Consider the following 20,887-nt stretch of genomic DNA (forward strand, 5'->3'; position numbering starts at 1 on the left):
CACACACACAACATTAAAAAGAACCTCAGCTCATTCACCAGTGGGGGCAGAGGTAGAAGAGATCAAGAAGACCCCTGGTGCCAACAATGTAGCACAGCAGATAAAGCTGCCGCCTGCATTGCCAGCATCCCATACAGGTGCCGGTTCCCAACCCAGCTACTCCACTTCCCATCCCACTCTCTGCTATGGCCTGGGAAAGTGGGAGATGCTCAAGTTCTTGGGGCCCTGCACCCCCATGGGAGACCAGGAAGAACCTCCTGGATCCTGGCTTTGGATCAGCACAGCTCTGGCCATTGTGGCCAACTGGGGGAGTGAACCAATGGATGGAAGACCTCTCTCTCTCACTCTTTCTCTCTCTCTCTCTACTTCTACCTCTCTGTAACTCTACCTTTCAAATAAATAAATAAAACTTCAAAAAGAAACAAGACCCCTGAACTGACCAAGGCCCACTTATTTACCTGGGTAGCCATTCCATTAGTGTTTACATTATTAATCAAACTTAGCAGAAAATAAAAGATCCTCTTTCCTTTTTCAAATCTTATCACTGAATAAACTCAGGTTTCATCAAAGAAAACATCAGTGTAACATTCAAATCATGTCACACAGTTCCTACACAAGTGGGCAGACTGTGAATAAATGGAAGCAAATTTCTACAAAAGACATGAATGGAATGAGCGCTGGGAGGCTGCCTGTTGAACCCACACTCAGGTTCCCCAGGCTCCAGGTCTTGGTGCTCACACTACCTGGGGTTGGCCTCCCCCACTCTCCATTTGTCCACGTGGGATCTGTGCCATCCCAAGCCTCACCAGCAGAAAGTCCGTCCCCACACCCTGCTCCGCATCCTTGGCCCAAAAACATGTGGTTGCTGTTACATCATTAGCAACAAAACACTGATTCAGATCCCTAGGAAAAGCTATGGACCTGAGACCCAGGTGCCCAACTCAAGGAAATCAGGTCACGGGTGAGGTTCAGATTCTCCTTCTCCCCACACAACCTGGAGAGGTGAGGCCGGGTTCAGGCGGAGTCGCTGCACACTGAGACAGGGCCTTACACCAGGGTCCCAGCTGCCCGCCCCCCTCACCTCCTGTGGGCCTGGGACTCACACTCACCGCTTCCTGCGTCCAGGGACTCCGGGCGTCCTCTCAGGGCCCTGCGCTGAGGGGAGTTCAGGGTAGAAGTGTCTGAGCTGACCAGGGCTCTCTCAGGAGCAGACCAGGAAGAGGATCCCCCAGGGTCTGCCCTGTTGCCATGGCGCACCTGATTCAACAGTCACAGAGGCTGCATGACGTCACAGAGGACGCACCCAATCAGCATCGTCCCTAGTGTGAGGGCGGGCCCTTGGGGTTACATCGAGTGGGGGAGTGAGAGGCGGGGCTTGGTCTCAGGCCTGAAACTTGGCCTTCCCGACTGCAGGGGGTGCTGCCCCGCCCGCAGGATCCCATCTCCTGAGACCTGTTCAGACCTTGAATCTGGAGCTTGCCATAATCCTCAGGTGAGTTACAGTTTACTGTTTATGGATTCTGGGCCTTTTTCTCTTTGTGTTCTTGGCTTATTTTTCTGTTAGGTCATTTGATTTTGTTAAATACGGATTTGAAGAGTATTTCTCATACAGATATTCATTTTCTGGATTGTACTTTGTCCGTTACCATTGTTTTCTATTTGCTTTTTACGGGGACCTGGTAACCTACTTGATTGTATTGATCCTGTACCCAATAATTTTAGTTAATTCGCCTATCAGCTCATATTTGGTTTTGGCTTATGTTGGATTTTCTCTACATATACTAATATCATTAACATACATTAAGAGTTCTATTACTTAAAAGCTAACCCAATACCTCACATTTCTTTTTGTTTGTTTAATTTCCCTAATTATGCATCCAGGACAATGTTGAAGAAAGAGAGAGGGAGAAAACCTTGTCCAAGATTATTTCCAGGGAAAAATCGTTTATTGTTCTGTGTTAATTATGCTGTTTATTATTACTTCTCTGTAGCTAGTCTTAATTACAATTAGGGAACTGCTATCATTTTTTCTGTTCTTTTTATAGTTATAAGTTGTTCTATTAAAAGCTTTTCAACATTTAATCTCAACATTCATGTGATTTACTTATATTTTTCTTACACATGAATTATTTACTTGGATTATTTTGGAATGTTAAATCATCTTTGCATCTTCTAATGTATCCTGCTTGTTGTTGATCTCTTCTGTTTTCATATTTTGCTTCAAATACCTGTATCTTTTATTAAAGATTTATGTTAAGTTCTTTCCACCTGATCTGTGTCCACTAATGTAAAGCAATGAATTCAAAAGAAATTCAAATATATTCTCTGTCTATTGCCACTTTAGATGAATCTGGGAAAATGAGCAACAACCTTCCTTGAATGTCTAGAATTTTCTAAGTCTGAGTCTGAAATTTTCCTTGTGGAATTTTTAAATTCATTGATTTGATTTTTCAACTACTGATTAGTCTTATTTAACTTATATGGAAGTTCTCTACAGTATGCAATATCTGTGTTATGGTATATTGGTTTCCAAAATTCAGTGACTTGATATCTCTTTAAAAAATTTTTACTCCAAACTATTTCTCATAATACTTACTATCTTGTTAAGGTTTATAAATGGAGGAGGGTATCTGGGGGGCTTTATGGTGTAATGAGTAAAGCTGCATCAGGGATGCCAGCATCCCATAAAGGCACCAATTTAAGTCCTGTGTGCTTCACTTCTAATGTAGCACCCTGCTAAGTGTCCTGGGAAAGTAGCTGAAGCTGGCCCAAGTGTTTGAACCCCTGCAACCAACACAGGAGACCCAAATGAATCTCCTGGCTCCTCACTCCTGGCTTCTGCCTCCCTATCCACTGTAGCCATTTAGGTAGTGACCCAAGGGATGGGAGATATCTCTCTCTCTCTCTCTGTGTGTGTGTGTGTGTGTGTGTTCATGTGTATGTGTGTAGTTCTTTGTTTTTCTTTTTTTTCTTTACTCTGCTGCCTCCCCTGTAACTCTGACTTTCAAATAAATCTTTAAAATGAAAAAAAAAAAAAGAAAATTTTTGAAGATGATGCTATTTGGATTCCTGAAGCTGGTTGTTTGTATGGTATTTCTCTTTGCTTTCCTTAATGACTTATACTAATTTTTATTAATTTTGTTAATATGCTTTAAAAACTTTTTTTCCTTATTTCTATTGTGCATTTTTCTACAGGTTTCATTGATGCCTGCCTGTTTTTACTTGCCTCTCTTGTGTGGTTTATTCTATAGTTAATTTTAGTTCTTAAGAAAGAAACTGCAGGAAGCTGGCATTATGGCATAGTGGGTAAAGCTGCCACCTGCAACCCCAGCATTCCATATTGGTACCAGTTTGAGTCCAGGCTGCTCTATTTGCAGTTCAGCTTCCTGCTAATGGCCTGGAAAAGACAGCAAAAGATTGCCAAAATGCTTGGCCCTACACTTATGTGGGGAATCCAGAAGAAGCTCCTGGCTCCTGGCTTCAGACTGGCCCAGCTCTGGCCATTAAAACCATTTGGGGAGTGAACCAGTGGAATGATGGAAGATTCTCTCTCTCTCTCTCTCTCTCTCTCAAATAAATAAACAAATCAGTTTTAAAAAAGGAAGCCATAATGACTGGTTCTCAATCACTTGAGACTCTAAATTTTCTCTAAGCAGGTCTCCACCTACTGTGACAATTTATATTGCATCTCCTGTATTTTTTGCTGTGTTTCCAAATCCTATAATAATATGCCCTGTCTGCCTCCTAATGTTTCCAGTTCCATGTGTCTGCTCACTTTGCTTATCTCTAATCCTGTTCCTAAAGCCCATATGTTATTTGCTATTTCAACATCTCCTTTATCTGGGACCCTTGTTCATTTTGATAGTTTTGTCATTTAAAAAGTGTCATCCAAGCCAGCTCTTTAAAGCTTCTGCTCCTTGTGTCTGCAGCATGTCCCAGCTGTGAGAGTCCTCATCCCTTTTATGTACAGCACATCTCTCTGCAAGTCTCCTGCTGGGCCTGCACACCATGCCAGTCCCCATGGGTCCCCAGCCACTCTGTATGTAGCCCTAATTTTCCCTAAGTGCTGACCTCCCTTGTCCATACAACCTGTCAGGACTTGTGTGTCTCCAGTCTTTCTCTGTATAGAGCGACCTTTCTCCTGCCCTGCAGTGACTTTGTCCCTTTACTCCCAGTTCATGGAAGCCTGTGGGTACCACTCTGCCCTTTGCTTACAACTACGGCTTCCTTCAGCTGTCTGCCTGCTACTTGCCTGAAGCCAATGTCTTCCTTGTGTCTCTGGAACCCCTGTGACTCCAGCCCATGCCTTTTCTCTTGTGTCCCCATGTCCAGTGTCCAGGCCCCATATTTCCTAATTCCATGTGCCTTCAAGAGCCTCCACCTACTGTGACAGCTTGGCTCTCTGTTTATCTACTAAAGAACATTTTGATTTCATTCAGGTTTTAGGCATTAGGAATAAAGCTGCTGTGTATGTTTTTATCCTAGATTGTGGGTTTAAGCTTTCCAGTTAGCTGGGTAAATCTATCAGGACATCCTTTCTGCACTGTATAAGGATACTATCATAGGCTTTAAAATACCTTATCCAGATATCTTGTGAAAGATTTAGCCATTTTGACCAGTAATGAATAATATTTTTGAATACTCTACATCCTAGTAAAAATTGGCACCAAAATGATTGTTTATTAAGACCATTTTATAAATATGTAGTGTTTCTACCTCATTGGCATTTAATTTGCATTAATTTTATGGAACATTCATTCTTTTATCTCATAATTCCCTAAAGTTCAATATATTGTATGTATTTATTTCTAATCTGCATATATCCTATGTAAATACAACTCAATTTTTTAGGTTTAAATTGGAGGATTTATCACCTTATTAAATGTCACAAGCTTCATGAAATTTGCAGGCAATTCTTGTGGATATATGTTTTACAAGTGTTATCTCCCATTGTGGGGCTTATCTTCTATTTAAATAATATGTTAGAGAACACCTTTAGTTAACACAGCTCACATTCTATATTTTATGGATCATGCATTCAATGCTGTATATAAAACCTCTCATATAAATAAATTCACGTCTTGTTAAAAAGGAGAATAAAACAATGTATGTACATCATGATTATACCTGTATAAAAACACTTGGATAGGAAAAGGTGTCCAAACTGTAATAACTGAGATTTTATCAAGCTAGCAGACTCATGGGTGATTTTTTTTCCTTTATTCTAAAGAAAATGTTGTTCATTTTGGAGAAAGGGAATTCTGAAAAGCATTAACATGAACAATAACCCTGTGATTCCATCATCCACGAAAGTCACTGCCAATACTGAAGTAGATTCTGCTTTGTTTCTGGATTTCCCCATGTAGCCTATTCAATTGATTGTATGGTGTTGATACACCATAATATGCATATTTTATAGTATAGCCTAATGGCAACTTTTCACTGGAAAAGAAATGACAGCCATGTCCTTACTCAAATTCAAAAAGTCCTTCCAGGGACTGGCTTTGTGGCCTATGAAGTAAAGCCGCAGCCTGCAACACTATCTCATATGGGCTCCAGTTCTCTAGGCTGCTCCACTTCCAATCCAGCATTTCACTAATGGCCTGGGGGATGCATTTTAAATCTCTGTGGGTGCAAACTGCTGAAATTTTTACTTAGTATATACTAAGTTGATCTTCCATATATAAAGATAATTGAAAATGAACCTTGATGAAGAATGGAATGAGAGAGGGAGTGGGAGATGGGATGGTTGTGGTTGGAGGAAAGTTATGGGGGGAATAGCCACTATAATCCAAAAGCTGTACTTTGGAAATTTATATTTATTAAATAAAAGTTAAAAAATCAAAATACAAAAAGAAAAGTCCTAGTTGTTTAGCCCCTGCCACCCACATGGGAAACCTGGAAGAAACTCCTGGCTCCTGGCTTCATCCAGAGAGTTGGCATAGAGGTGGATGGAAGTCAGGAGAAGACTGAAGCAAAAGGGAGTGCTGTGGCTCCCCCCTCTGGCCCAGGTCATCTGGGGGAATCTTAAAGCTGTGAACTCTATCAGCAGCATTCCTGACCTCAGTGCTCTCCTCCAGGGCAAATGAAATTTGTCTCAGGCCTTAGTCTTACACAGGGGTGGGCTCCCAGAACAGGAGGCACAGCTAGGCATAGAGGGGCACCCTCCCCTATTTAACTCTCCTAATCTGAGCTCTGGGTTGAGGCAGTGCAGGGTGAAGCTGAAGCCAAGGATTATGTGCTAACTGCAGAAGAGGGAACCTGAGGGGCCCAGTGGCAGTCAGAGGCCTTCCTAGTCCAGAGCTGACCAGAGCTGACCATGGAAAGGAATGGGGATGGAAGACTGAGACTTTCAAGGCAGATGTTCAGAAAGGCATGGGTTGGCCCTGAAATGTTGTAGAGGGCAAGGAGGAAAGAGAAAATCTGACAGCCAGGAGGAGGAAAGCAGCAGGCTGATGAGAGCTTTCCCAGCAGTGCAGGTGCAGGCTGGTGAGTGTGGAGGGTGGGTAGTGACAGTGTCCTGAGTGTGCCTGGGGCATAAAGGAGACAAGAAATGGGCAGTGGGCTGGTGGAGCAGAGGTGGGTGCATGAGTCAGGAAAGAGGGGATGGGCAATGGGAGAACAACAGGATGATGCATCTTTGGCTCTCATATCATCTATTGCTACTGTCTGGATGCCCACAATTTTCTCCTTTCCTTAAAGAGAGGCAGGATTCAGTGGCACCAGATGCCTGGAGTCTACTACATCTTAGAGGGCAGGTGATGGATGTGGGTGAGGTGGGTCCCATGGGTACCAGCTCTCCTTGCTGGGGAACCAGCACAAACCTGGAGCTGTGCTGCAGCCACCTGGGGTCAACAGGAACCCCCAATTTCTGAGTGACCTTGTGACTTTGATGGCCACCTCGACTCCAAGCTCCATGGCCAGCTAGGGCTGGCCCTCTACAGTGCCCAGTGGTTCTGGCCTCACACTGCGCCCCAAGGCATGATGCTGCCAGCTGGAGTTGAGGACCATGAGGATAAGGGAGCTTGGGAATAATATCACCAGAGGGATCCCAGGTCCTGTGCTGCCAGCGTAGGTAAATCTACCTGCAGCACCAGTATCCCATATTCCCTACTAATTCCATAATCCCATTATCTGCAAATGATGCTGGGAAAGCAGTAGAAGATGGCCCAAGTGCTTGGGCCCCTGCACCCCCATTGAAGACCATCAAGATGTTTTGGAGCTCCTGGCTTCAGCCTGGCCCAGCCAGTGGATGGAAGGTCTCTGTTTCTGCTTCTCCTTCCCTCTCTGTAACTCTGCCTTTCAAATAAATACATAAATCTCTTTTTAAAAAGTTAAGACTATCAACTTATTTTTCTAAGATGAGTGATCTTAAAACTCTGTATCTGGTCTATACTTCTTGATCAAAGCATCCTGGTTAAATGAGTGACTATGTTTTCAATGATGAGGAGTCTTATTTTGAGGAAATGTTTTAAACTTCAGATGATTGTGGGATTTTTTCTTCATATCCAAATTCTAAATTAAATCTTTGAACTTTGGAATTTCCTGTTGGATTTCTTGAGTAATAATATTGTATATAATGCACTGTCAAGTTATTTAGGGATATTTCAGAGTCTTCAAGCTTTCCCTCCCACATGTTGACAATGCTACCTGTGTACCTGGGTCAACCATCACACTTGGAACTGAGTTTCAAGGCTGATTCTTTCTCATGGCCTGACTGGGCATCATTAGGTCAGGATAGGGGTTAAAAGTGGAAGGTTCTGCAGCCAATGCACTTGCAGTGCCATCTCATAGGAGCATCAGCTGATGCCTTGGCTGCTTCACTTCCAATGCACTCCCTGCTAATGTGCCTGGGAAAGCAGCAGCAGATGACACAAATCCTTGGGCCTCTGCACCCATGTGGGAGATTTGGAAAAAGCTCCTCATTCCTGGCTTCAGATCAGCCCAACTCTGGCCATTTCTCTCATTTTAGGGGTGAACCGGTGGATAGAAGTTATCTCCCTCTCTGTGTGTCTCTCCTTTCTGTGTAACTCTGCCTTTCAAATAAGTAAATCTTTTAAAAAATGGAAGGTTTTTCCACATATGGAAGGACCCTCTGTGAGAGATTTAGAAATATTCAGGATGGGGTTATTCAGTAAGGACTAGTTGATTCTTTCACTAGTATTATTTGATTCCATAAACCCAGAAGTATTGCCAGGCCTGTTCTTCCTCAGTTGGGAGATCAAACAGAAATGGCTTGTTATCTCCCCTTATTTGTTGGAAATGAGCAGAAATGCCTATCTTATTGCCATTATTTTTCCTTTATTCTGACAGGTGAAACCCATGGCTTTATGATAATACTGTATTGTATAAAAACTGTTCATGGTTTGATCCCCAGACCTTAAAGGAATGACCCATCATTTTTTGTAGTATTCCTTGGCTGCAGTAAATTTGAGGGAAAAAACACAGCTAGATAATTGGAACTTAAATTGTAATACCATTTTATAGCTAGAACTATTGTGTCATGTGTGTGGTAAATAGATATCCCTTATGTAGAGGCCTTTATGGCAGCTTAACCAAATACTACTGGGAGCCCACTGTAAGGCAACACCTGCCAATCTATTGCTGGTCCCTTCTGGAGCATCATTCCAGTAAAAGAGCTTTCCACTAGCTGTGAGAATCCCTTACTACCCATAGTGTTCTTTTTAAGGTTGATTGATTTGTAAGGCAGAGTTAGAGAGAGAGAGAGAGAGAGAGAGAGAGAGACCTTCCATTTGCTTTTTCAGTCCCCAGATGGCCACAACAGCCAAATCTGAGCCAATCTCAAGTCAGGAGCCTGGAGCCTTTACTGGGTCTCCCATGTGGGTGCAAGGTCCCAAGTACTTGGACCATCTTTACGGCTTTCTCAGACCATTAGCAGACTTCTAGATTATAGGGGAGAAGCTGAGACTTGAACTGGTGCACATATGGAATGCTGATGCTGCAGAGAGGCTAACCTACTATGCCATGGTGCCAGCCCCCCATAGAGTCTTTGGAAAGTGAGAATCCAACCTCCAAAAAGAACCATCAGTTGAACAGAGGCCAGCATACCCTTGGGTGCCACTGGGCAAGGGAGGTGGGTATGCTCATGGAGATAAGATGAAGAGGATGGAGCAACTGGGGATGATACAGCACATTGCAGGAAGCTTGGATTGTGCATAAAGACATAGCCCAGACCTCATACATCTTCCACAGATTGTGAGTCTGGTCTGTGATGTGGTACAGATCCTGGGGGCTGAGACAGCCCAGGTGCTGCAGAGAACATCAATGAAAGTGGCTAGGAGCTCACTTGTTTGTTGTTTGCTGTCATTTGTGTAGCTGCTCATGGAGATGATTAGTTTTCCCAGCTTTTTCTAGCTTTTTTTAAATGGGAAGTCTGCCTTATGGATTTTATATATTTCTTCTTCATAAAATAGATATTTTTAGATCTAATAACTTCCATATATGACTCTTTAATCACGAGTTCTTGTATAATGTGTTTTAATTTTCTATCATTTCCTCATATTTTATAATTTCCCTTGAGGTTTTTTTCCACTCCATTACTTATTTTTTCCCACAATGTACTGCTTATTTTCCACTTATATTACAACTTCTCAAGTATCATTTTGGTTTTGCTTTTTATAATTTATTAAAAAAAAACACAGAGAGAGAGAGAGAGAGAGAGAGAGATTGCACAGCTTCCTAGATACTCACAACTATTGGAGTTCATCCAGGCAAAATGGAGCCAGTAAGTCTTCCACATGGGTGACAATGCTGCAATTACTTCAGCCATCACCTGCTTCCTACCAGGATGCATATTAAAAGGAAGCTGAAATGAAAGCAGAGCCAAGACTTGAACTTAGGTGCTCTGATTTTGATTTGGATATAACACACATCTTTTTTTAAAAAAATTATTTTATTTTATTTGAAAGACAGAGTTACAGAGAGAGACAGTGACAGAGAGAGAGGTCTTCCATCTGCTGGTTCACTCCCCAGATGGCTGCAATGGCTGGAACTGCGCTGATCTGAAGCCAGGAGCCAGGAGCTTATTCCAGGTCTCCTACATGGGTGCAGGGGCCCAAGGGCTTGGGCCATCTTCTACTGCTTTCCCAGGCCATAGCAGAGAGCTGCATCAGAGAAGTAGCTGGGACTAGAACCAGTGCCCATATGGGATGCCAGTGCTTCAGGCCAGGGCTTTAACCCCTTTGCCACAGTGCCAGCCCCTACACACATTATCTTAACCACTAGACCGAATACTCCTAATTGTGGTCAGAGAAAATATCTTAAATGATTTCAGTTCGTCAAGGTTTATTCAGGTGATTTTATGATGTAGCAAATTGTTTTCTGTGGAAAACGTTGCATGCACACTAAATGAAAGGCATATTCTCTTGATTAGTGTGGTATATATCAATTAACTTTGTTGTTTTATCATATTCAAATCTTCCAAATCCTTTTCAGTCTGTTTCATAGTTGTGAAATCCATTACTAAAAGAAGGATACTGGCAAATCCAAATGCTATTGTTGAAGACTCTGCTTATCCCTTTGTCTCATTTTCCTAAAATGTGCCACTCCACAAAATAAAGAGTTCAACAAATAAAAAATAAAAACAGCATGGTTCATTAGGAATATTGACAAGTCTATAAATAAAAATCAAATAAAATGACATCCATTTCAATTATACACAGTAAATATTAAAATAATCACAGATCATTGCAACTGTAGTACATCATTCTTAACCATTGGTTTGTCAAAGATATAAAGTTTGACAAATTTACATTTGCAGTGATATTGATACAGGAGTGTCTTTTTTGTTTATGTTTTTTATTTTTAAATTTTAGCCCCCACTGGCACTAGAAATGCTTCATTTTCAGTTTGAGTCTCACCGGTGTGGCAGCTCACTAGGCTAATCCTCCACCTGTGGCACCAGTACTCTGGGTTCTAGTCCCAGTTGGGGTGCCAGTTCTGTCCCAGTTGCTCCTCTTCCAGTCCAGCTCTCTGTTGTGGCCCAGGAAGGCAGTGGAGGATGGCCCAAGTGCTCGAGCCCTGCACCCACATAGGAGACCAGGAGGAAGCTCCTGGCTCTTGGTTTCAGATCAGCGCAGTGCGCCAGCCGTAGCAGCCCTTTGGGGGATGAACCAACAGAAGGAAGACCTTTCTCTCTGTCTCTCTCTCTCTCACTGTCTAACTCTGCCTGTCCAAAAAAAAAAGTTTGGGATACAAAAGGCTTCCATAACCTTGGCAACTAATGTTAAGAACCTCTGGGTGATCACTGATATAATACATGAATGTTAATTGTTAAATTAACAACAGGAGTCACTGTATACTTGCTTCCCATGCAGTCCTGTCCTCAATGAGTTGTATTAACAGAATTAACTATAAAACTTGGTCTCAGTTTTGTGTGTGTGTGCAAATTATTAAAATCTTTACTTAGTACAGAGTTAGTCTTCTCTGTATAAAGTTAATTGAAAATTAATCTTAATGGAGAATGGAACTGGCAATGGGAGAGGGAGGAGGAAGTGGTGTGGAGTGAGGGTGGGAAGGTGGGTACAGTGGGAAGAATCACTATATTCCTAAAGTTGTACTTATAAAATTTGTACCCATTAAATAAAAGGTTTCTTTGGGAAAAACAAAAGTTTGGGTCCTTGGTTTGCAAACTGAGGCATGCATCCAGACCAATAATAATACAATCAACAGTCAGAAGAATGGTGTGAAAATGTATTTGGATAGCTTTTTCCTTGGATTTATTACATAATTTATTTGAAAAGCAGAGTTACAGCGAAGGAGGGAGGGAGGGTTCCCTCCTCAAATGGATGCAATGGTCAGTGTTGGACCAGGACAAAGCTGTGAGCCTGGGAATACTTCCAGGTCTCTCATATGGTGGCACTATCCCAAGCACTTGGGCCATCCCCTGATACCCACTCAGGTACATCAGCAGAGAGCTGGACTGAAATGGAGTGGCCAGGTCTTGGACCTGGGCTCATGGAATGCCAATGTTGCATTCATTGATTTAACCAGCTGAGTCAAATGCCAGGCCTTAAATTGCTTTTGTCATTTCATGCTGGGAGGTGACCACTGCCAGAGAGGATGGCCTCCAGTGTTTGCTGTCTAAGGCTACATGTCAGGAATAGGATACGGAAACTCTCCAACATCAAGTAACAAAAGCTATTCACGGGGTCTGGTATTGTGGTTCAGTTAGTTGAGCCACCACCATGTGAGTGCCATTTTTCTTTCTAGTTTTAAGAACAAAGCAAGGGAAAGCAATGGGAATACTCATCTCTTTGTTAATTGTTTCTTTTGTCATAAATTGCAATACTTGAAGCCTTTGAATTTCCTTATATTTGGCCATCTTACTCATTTTAATTTGGCCTGTGGATTTCCACTTTATCTAGGCAAATTTTAACCTCCAAAAACTTAGTTTACTTTTAATTTGTTACTTATTCTTTTAGAGTCATTCTGTCTCCTATGGAATAATTGAGTTCATTTGACCATGGAAAATTGAAGCATTGTTATAATTAAAAATAAGTATAATAAGTGAATACCTTATTTTTTCTTCTCTTTTCTTTTTGTAATTTTCCTAAGATCATATGTTGTATTCTGTTTAAATTTAGAGCTATCCATAGCTACAATTGTAATTTGGGCCACACTATGGATTTCGCCCATGAAATTTTGAAAATAGGTATATACTGGAAGCTGTGAAAATTAATTTTAATAAAGACTTATTTATTTTAAAGGCAGAGTTAGAGGAGGGGATGGCACAAGGGAAGGAGGAAGAGAGACAGAGACAGAGACAGAGAAAGATCTTCCATCTACTACTTCATTGCCCAAATGGCTGCAATGCTCAAGGTTGGGCCAGGCTGAAGCCAAGAACCACGAGCTTCATCAGGATCTCCCAAATGAATGCAGGGGCCCAAGATCTTGAGCCATCCTCTATTGCTTTCCCAGGCACATTAGCAGGGAGCTGGATTGGAAGTGGAGCATCCAAGAGTTGAATCAGCATTCATATGGGATGATGGCATCATAGGCTCTGGCTTAACCCATTAAGCCACAATGCTGGTCTCAAGAGTTAATTTAGACCCTGTTCTATGGAAACACCATAGTCCATCAGGGTCCTTTTAAATCTGCTTATTATATCATTAAGCATTATAATTTCTACTTGGATCAAAGTATTAGCTTTTTAAAACCACACACATATACATAAGAATAATTTATTCATTTTTGTATTTTCTTTCCCTTTCTCTGATATCTAGATTTTAATGGACATATTTCTAGTGTTTTATTTTTCATTCATCTTATTTCTCTCCTTTTCTCATTTAGGTATTTGGGTACCTAAAACCACAGTTTTTAATTTCCATATTTCTTTGAAAGTTTTTTTTTTTTTTTTTTTTTTTTTTTTTTTTTTTTTTTTTTTGTGGAGCTTCTGGGTGGGTGCAATTTAAGCAGGTAGTGATTGGGTAGATTACTTTGCCAAAGTCACCATGACACATTACAACAAATGGGATGGTTTAATTCACCAGATGTTGTTTCTCACAGTCCTGCACATTGGAAGTTTGAGATCAAGGTGTCTACAGGCTTGGTGACTTCTGGGACCTCGCTCCCTGGCTTCCAGTCAGCCAGCAACTTGCTATATGTTCACATGGTATTTCCTCTGTCCATGTGAATCCCTGCTGGCTCTCCTTATAAGGTCAGGTGTGAGCCTGGATTAGCGTCTCACACTTGATATCATTTTCCTTCTGTTACACCTTTAAAGGTCCTGTCTCTAAAAACAATCACATTGGGGATTAGGGCTGCAAGATATTCACTTTTGGGAGAATCAGTTCAGCCCATTACAGTGAGAGGTCCCGGTGCTCTGCTTCAAAGAAGCCAGGTTCAGAGGGCTTAATGCTTGAAATGAGGGTTAGGATTCCTCATAATATTATTTTCTATGCTGTCTCTCATATGCACACACACACTTACAAACTCCTGTGTGTGCATACAAAAATATAAATGTCTAAATGTTGCATTCAGATAAAGTCAACATAGTAACCAATGAAGTTGAATATTAGAAAATATTAAAATGGAAAAGAAATAGGAAAATGAGAACACACGTAATTATATAAGAGTACATGTGATTCCATCGTTCATCGTTCAGAAAACACATGCATCATAGTATGAGAAACAAAACTAAAACTATTCTTTACAGGAATACAGACCAGTTTACAAGAGGGATGTTGTCCTAATTATTTTATAAATTTGAATTAATGTTAATCTGTTTGAAATTATGATTATATGACAAGTAGGGAATATAAGTACTGAGAGAGTATCAATCTGTTATTATAGGAACAGGTTTAATGCTTCCTTTTATCTTCAAGCATTATCTACTAAAGTAACTGCAGAGTGGTTCAGTATGGATTTTTCAATTCCTTGACAGTTTTATTTTAAAGATTTATTTTATTTGTTTGGAAGAATTACAGAGAGGTAGAGATAGAGAGAGAGGTCTTCCATCTGCTGGTTCACTCCCCAGATGTCCACAACGGCCAGAGCTGCATCAATCTAAAGCCAGGAGCCAGGAGCCTCTTCCCGGCTTCCCACGTGGGTGCAGGGGCCCAAGGACTTGGGCCATCTTCTAGCTTCTTTTGCAGGCCACAGCAGAGCTGGATTGGAAGAGGAGCAGCCAGGACTATAACTGATGCCCATATGGGATGCCCATGCTTCAGGCTAGGGCTTTAACCCACTGCATCACAGTGCCGACCCCACTGCCAGTTTTACATAATGACATTTTTAAAATCATGGCTAGATTTTTTTAAAGATTTATTTATTTACTTTTAAGATAAAGTTCCAGAGAAGCAGAGGCAGAGAAAAGAGAGAGAGAGAGAGAGAGAGAGAGAGAGAGAAAGAGAGAGAGAGAGATTATCCTTCCACTGGTTCACTCCCCAAATGGCCACCATTGCCAGGGCTGGGCCAATCCAAAACCAGGAACCTGGAGCTTCTTCTGGATCTCCCATGTGGGTACAGGGACCCATGCACTTTGGCTGTCTTCTATTGCTTTTCCAGGTGCATTAGCAAGGAGCTGGATTGGAAGTGGAGACGCCAGTACTCGAACTGGTGCCCATATGGGAGACTGGCACTGCAGGCATATGCTTATAATTCTTGTAATTATTTTACAAATTTGGTGAAGTAGATATGACTATTACTAAACTTGTGAGAAAATGTTAAATTGGCATATATGTCACATTAGTTTGTTCAAAGCCAACAAAGTGCATCAGTAATAATGTGCTAAATTCACAGAATATTGGCAACTTATTGAGTTTATTTTTAGCAGCTAATGGATAATTACTAGGTGGTAATTGCAAACATAATTCACAAGTCCCTGAGCACTCATGTGTTAAAATTGAATGGGGGGGCAGTGCTGTGGCATGGTGGATGATGCCCCTGCCTGCTGTGCCAGCATCCCATATGGGTGCTGGTTCGAGACTCGGCTGCTCCACTTCTGATCCAGCTCTCTGCTACGGCCTGGGGGGGGCAGTGGAGGATGGTCTAAATCCTTGGGCCCATGCACCCACGTGGGAGATCCAGAGGAAGCTCCTGGCTCCTGGCTTCAGATTGGTTCAACTCCAGCCTTTGTGACCAGTTGGGGAGTGGACCAGTGGATGGAAGACCTCTCTCTCTCTCTCTGCCTCTCCTTCTCTTTCTGTGTAACTTTTTTCAAATAAATAAATATTTTTAAAAAATGAATGGGGAGCCCTCACGTCCACAAGGTGCCACACCTTCCTTGTACTATGCCTGAAAGCAGAAGCGAATCTACACATGTCATGGATGCACACTCCTGGAGGCAGAATATGTAACTTCTAAAAGTGAAAGACCAAGAGCCAACAACACAATCCAAGTCTCCTACGTGCATGGCAGGAATCCAATTACCTGGGCTATGACCACTGCCTCCCAGGGTCTGCATTAGCTGGAAGCTAGAGTCTGGAGCTGGAGCTGGGCTTCAAACCTAGGCACTCAGGTGTGGGACAGAGGTGTCTTAACTATTAGACCAAATGCCTGCTCTGAGACTCTGTGTTTAATTAACTTTCTTCAAGCAGAAGCTGCATGGTGTAATGGGAAAAATAGCCTTGGAATCTAACAAAGCTGATTCCTGGATCCCAGTTCAGCATGACCTTGGGCAAGTTGCTTTACTTCTATGAATTTCCATTTCCTTCTCAATGGACACCTTGCAATTCAATGTCTAGGAGTGCGCCTAGCACAACCCGAGTCGGCCTAAAGGACAAGCAGCAAGGATTATGAGTCTGCCATTCTGTGACCCTCCCCAGGCCAGCACCCTCTCTCAGCAGGTATGTGCACAGCCTGCCTCTGCCCCCTCCTCTCTAGGCTCCCCAATCTGTCTGCGGGGTGCCCACTCACAGACCACAGAGGGTGGTGGCAGTGCGACAGCCTCTTGATGTCCCCGGCCCACTCCGACGCAGAATGTCACCCAAGGGCTCCGCCGAGGCCACCTCCCGCAGAGTGCAGGAGATCCAAGTAGGCCAATCGTGTGCACGGTCACCGCCCCCTCAGCGCTGCCCTGGGCCCTTGCTCCCCCTCCTCTGCCCTCTCGAGCCCCTGCCCTGGTCGCCACCGGGCAGTGGTGTCTGGAGAGCGCGCAGAGGAAGTAGCGCCTGCACGCCCTGCGCTACTGCACAAGCTGGGCCAGGCCACCCGGGATGGAGAGGCGGCGGCCTGGAAGGCTGATGGTCTAGCGCGCCCAGAGCGGAGATCTTGGTCCCACGCAGGCCATACACCCTCAACCCTTGCGTGATGAGGCACCGAAGCAGCCGCTGGCGCTGCGGGGCTGTCCCCAAGGATGAGAAAGCGGCCTGGCTGAGGACGTTGGCGCCGGCCTGCTTGAATAGAGGGGCAGCGAGTGCATGGCGCAGAAACATTCTCTGCCGCTCTCTGCTCCCTGGCCCCGAACTAGGCAGTCCAGCCCCCACCTCTCCTACTGGACCACCAATGCCTCCACCATGGGCAATGACAGTGGCGGGCCTGGGGGGCAGGGCCAGAGCAAGCGGGACCAGCGGTACTGTGAGCCCTGTGGGGAGATGGAGAGCCTGCTGTGCTGCGGCCGCACCAGCGCCAGAACTGGAAGGAGCAGGAGCTCCTGTGCCAGGGCAGGGAGGGCGCCTCTGGCCACGGGGAAGGCCCGCACCAGCACCCTGGCCTTTCCCACCACACCACGGCCCAGGGCCGTGGGGCCAGAGCCCAATAGGCCAGGAAAGGAGCTGCTCATCCCTAGTCCCTACAGCACCTCCACTGCCTCCAGGGATTCGGGCCGGCTGCAGGAGATGCGGCCAAGGCAAAGGCCAAGTCCATGGCCCACCCTGCCATAAACAAGAACCCTGGCCTCCAGGGCCGGCAGTGGCAGAGGTGGAGCCAGGGAAGGAGGAACTGCTGAGCCGCCCATCGCCGTATCAGGAGCAAGCGAACCAGTACCCGCCTAGAAACACGCCCTGCGAGGGACTGAGCCATAGCTGTGGTCTGCAGCCCAAAGGGCAGATGAAGCCAGTTCCGCACTGCCTTGCATGAACAAGCGTGGCATCTGGGTAGTGGATGACTTCCTGGACAAGATATGCGACGAGATGTGCGCCCTGCACTGCACAGGCAAGTTCACAGCCAGCCAGCTGTGAAACCGCTGGGTTGCTGATGAGCAGCATGGACGACCTGATCCACCACTGTAACGAGAAGCTGGGCAACTACAAAATGATTGGCCGGAGGAAAGCCATGGTTGTTATCCAGGCAATGGAACAGGTTACGTGTGGTATGTTGATAATCCAAAATGAGCTGGGAGATGTGTGACTTGTATATATTAATAAAGACTGGGGTGCCAAGGTAAGTAAAGGTGTACTTAGAATTTTTCCAGAAAGCAAGCCCAGTTTGCTGACATTGAACCCAAATTTGATAGACTGCTGAAACTTCTATATTAAGTAACAATGGTGAGAGTGGGGATCTTTGTATGGTTCTGGATCTTAGGGGGAATGCTTACAGCATTTCCCCATTCAGTAGGATCTGGCTATGGGTTTGTCATAAATTGTCTTGATTGTGTTGAAGAATGTTCCTTCTATACCCAATTTGTTTAAAGTTTTAGTCATGAAAGGATGTTGTATTTTATCAAATGCTTTCTCTTCATCCATTGAGATAACCACATGGTTTTTGTTTTTCAGTTTGTTAATATGATGTATCACATTTATTCATTTGGGAATGTTGAAACATCCCTACATATAAAAGATAAACCCCAGTTGGTCTGGGTGAATGATCTTTATGATGTGTTGCTCAATTAGCTAATTTTTTGTTGGGGATTTTTGCATCTATGTTCGGCAGGGATATTAGTATATAGTGTTCTTTCTCTGTTGTTTCTTTTGCTGGTTTAGGAATTAAGATTATGCTGGCTTCATAGGAGTTTGGGAGGTTTTCCTTTCTTTCAGTTGTTTTGAATAGCTTGAGAAGAATGGAATTAATTCTTCTTTAAATATCTTGTAGAATTGAGTAGTGAAACCATCCAGTCCTGGGATTTTCTATATTGGGAGAGTTTAATTACTGCTTCGGTTTCTGTCTTGGTTATTGGTCTGTTAGTTTTTCTGTCGTCATACTCAATTATGTTAGATTATATGTGTACAGAAATCTATGCATTTCTTCAGGGTTTCCCAATTTATTGGCATATAGCTCTTTGTAGTATTTCCTGATGATTCTTTTTTATTTCTATGGTATCTATTATTATATTTCCTTTTTCATTTCTAATTTTATTGATGTGGATATTTTCCTTCATTATTCTTAGTTGGGCCAGTAGTGTATTAATTTTATGTATTTTTTCAAATAAAGCAGCTCCTCATTTCATGATATTTTGTATTTTTGTTTTTGTGTATTTCTTCTCTAATATTAAGTATTTTTTTCTTCTACTACTTTGGTTTTTTTTTTTTCTAGGTCCTTGAGATGCATTGACAGCTCACTTATTTGGTGTCTTTCAATTTCTTATGGAGGTACCCATTGCTATAAATGTCCCTCTCAGCACTTCCTTTTTTGTATGATGTAATTTTGGTATGATGTATTGTACTGTTTCTTTCCAGAAATATTTAGATTTCTTCTATGACCTACTGTTCATTCAGGAGCATGTTGTTCAGTCTCCATTTGTCTGCATATGTCCTAGAGATTCTTGAATTGTTGATTTCCAGGTTAATTCCACTGTGGCCATAGAAGATTCATGGTAGGGTTTCAGTACAGTGTAGCATATGGTCTATGCTAGAGAAAGTTCCATGCACTGGTGAAAAGAATGTGTGTTCTGCTACTGTGGGATGAAAAGCTCTGTAGATATCTTTTTCAGTGTTTTAAACATGCCAAGCTGTGTTGACTCAGTAGGCAAAGGCCAGGCTACATTCAAAGGGCAGTAATTTCCACCTCAGATGTTAGAGTTGTAAAGACATTCTGGCCTCCATGTATCTACCAGAAATGTGATTGTAATTTTGTATTTTAGTTTTGTCCAACATAAATTATAATTTTCTTTGTGATTTTTTCATCCATAGATTATATAGGTTATTTGAGTTTTTTTTTTTTTTTTTGATTTCTCTGTTCATGCCAGCTGGTGCCGCCCAGCTTCGGTGGGAGACATTTAGGTTCTTTTGTGTGTGTGTGTGTGTGTGTGTGTGTTTTAACTTTTATTAATGAATATAAATTTCCAAAGTACAGAATATTGATTACAATGGCTTCCCCACCATAACGTCCCTCCAACCCACAACCCTCCCCTTATCCACTCCCTCTCCCCTTCCATTCACATCAAGATTCATTTTTGATTATCTTTATATATAGAAGATCAGCTTAGCATACATTAAGTAAAGATTTCAACAGTTTGCTCCCACACAGAAACATAAAGTGAAAAATACTGTTTGAGTACTAGTTATAGCATTAAATCTCAATGTACAGCACACTAAGGACAAAGATCCTACATGAGGAGTAAGTGCACAGTGACTCCTGTTGTTGACTTAACAAATTGACACTCTTGTTTATGGCATCAGTAATCACCCTAGGCTCTTGTCATGAGCTGCCAAGGCTATGGAAGCCCCCTGAGTTCACTGACTCTGATCATATTTAGACAAGGCCATGGTCAAAGTGGAAGATCTCTCCTCCCTTCAGAGAAAGGTACCTCCTTCTTTGACGACCCGTTCTTTCCACTGGGATCTCACTCGCAGAGATCTTTCATTTAGGTTTTTTTTTTTTTTCTCCCAGAGTGTCTTGGCTTTCCATGCCTGAAATACTCTCATGGGCATTTCAGCCGGATCTGCATGCCTTAAGGGCTGATTATGAGGCCAGAGTGCTGTTAGGACATTTGCCATTCTATGGGTCTACTGTGTATCTCACTTCCCATGTTGGATCATTCTCTCCCTTTTTGATTCTATCAGCTAGTATTTGCAGACACTATTCTTGTTTATGTGATCCCTTTGGTTCTTAGTCCTATAATGATCAATTGTGAACAGAAATTGATCACTGGGACTAGTGAGATGGCATTGGTACATGCCACCTTGATGGGATTGAATTGGAATCCCCTGGTATGTTTCTAACTCCACCGTTTCAGGCAAGTCAGCTTGAGTATGTCCTGAATTGCACATTTCTTCCCTCTCTTATTCCCACTCTTATATTTAACAGCGATCACTTTTCAGTTAAGTTTCAGCAGTTAAGAAGAATTGTGTATTGATTACAGTATTCAACTAAAAGTATTAAGTAGAACAAACAAAAAATACTAAGAGGGATAACATATTAAGCTGCTCATCAACAGTCAGGGTGAGGGCTGATCAAGTCACCGTTTCTCATAGTGTTCATTTCACTTTAACAGGTTTCCTTTTTGGTGCTCAGTTAGTTGTCACCTATCAAGGAGAACAAGTGGTATTTG

The 20,887-nt window shown here is 42.8% G+C and overlaps 1 non-coding gene and 1 pseudogene across 7 annotated transcripts in view; one reads left to right on the forward strand and one right to left on the reverse strand.

Moving 5' to 3' along the window:
* Positions 1–1,361, reverse strand: part of LOC127486635 (uncharacterized) — a 34,101-nt gene extending 32,740 nt beyond the window's left edge. Inside the window, exon 1 of one of the 7 annotated variants that reach the window (XR_011381633.1) lies at positions 1,110–1,285. This is a non-coding gene — a transcript (uncharacterized protein). Of the gene's footprint in view, positions 1–1,081 lie in introns of all 7 variants that reach the window. The other 6 variants (XR_011381636.1, XR_011381635.1, XR_011381634.1 and 3 more) reach the window with 6 other exon arrangements.
* Positions 1,313–19,254, forward strand: LOC127485944 (egl nine homolog 1-like; annotated as a pseudogene).
* The last annotated feature ends 1,633 nt before the right edge of the window (positions 19,255–20,887 follow it).

Source organism: Oryctolagus cuniculus, chromosome 13, assembly GCF_964237555.1.
Source record: "Oryctolagus cuniculus chromosome 13, mOryCun1.1, whole genome shotgun sequence".
NCBI lineage: Eukaryota > Metazoa > Chordata > Mammalia > Lagomorpha > Leporidae > Oryctolagus > Oryctolagus cuniculus.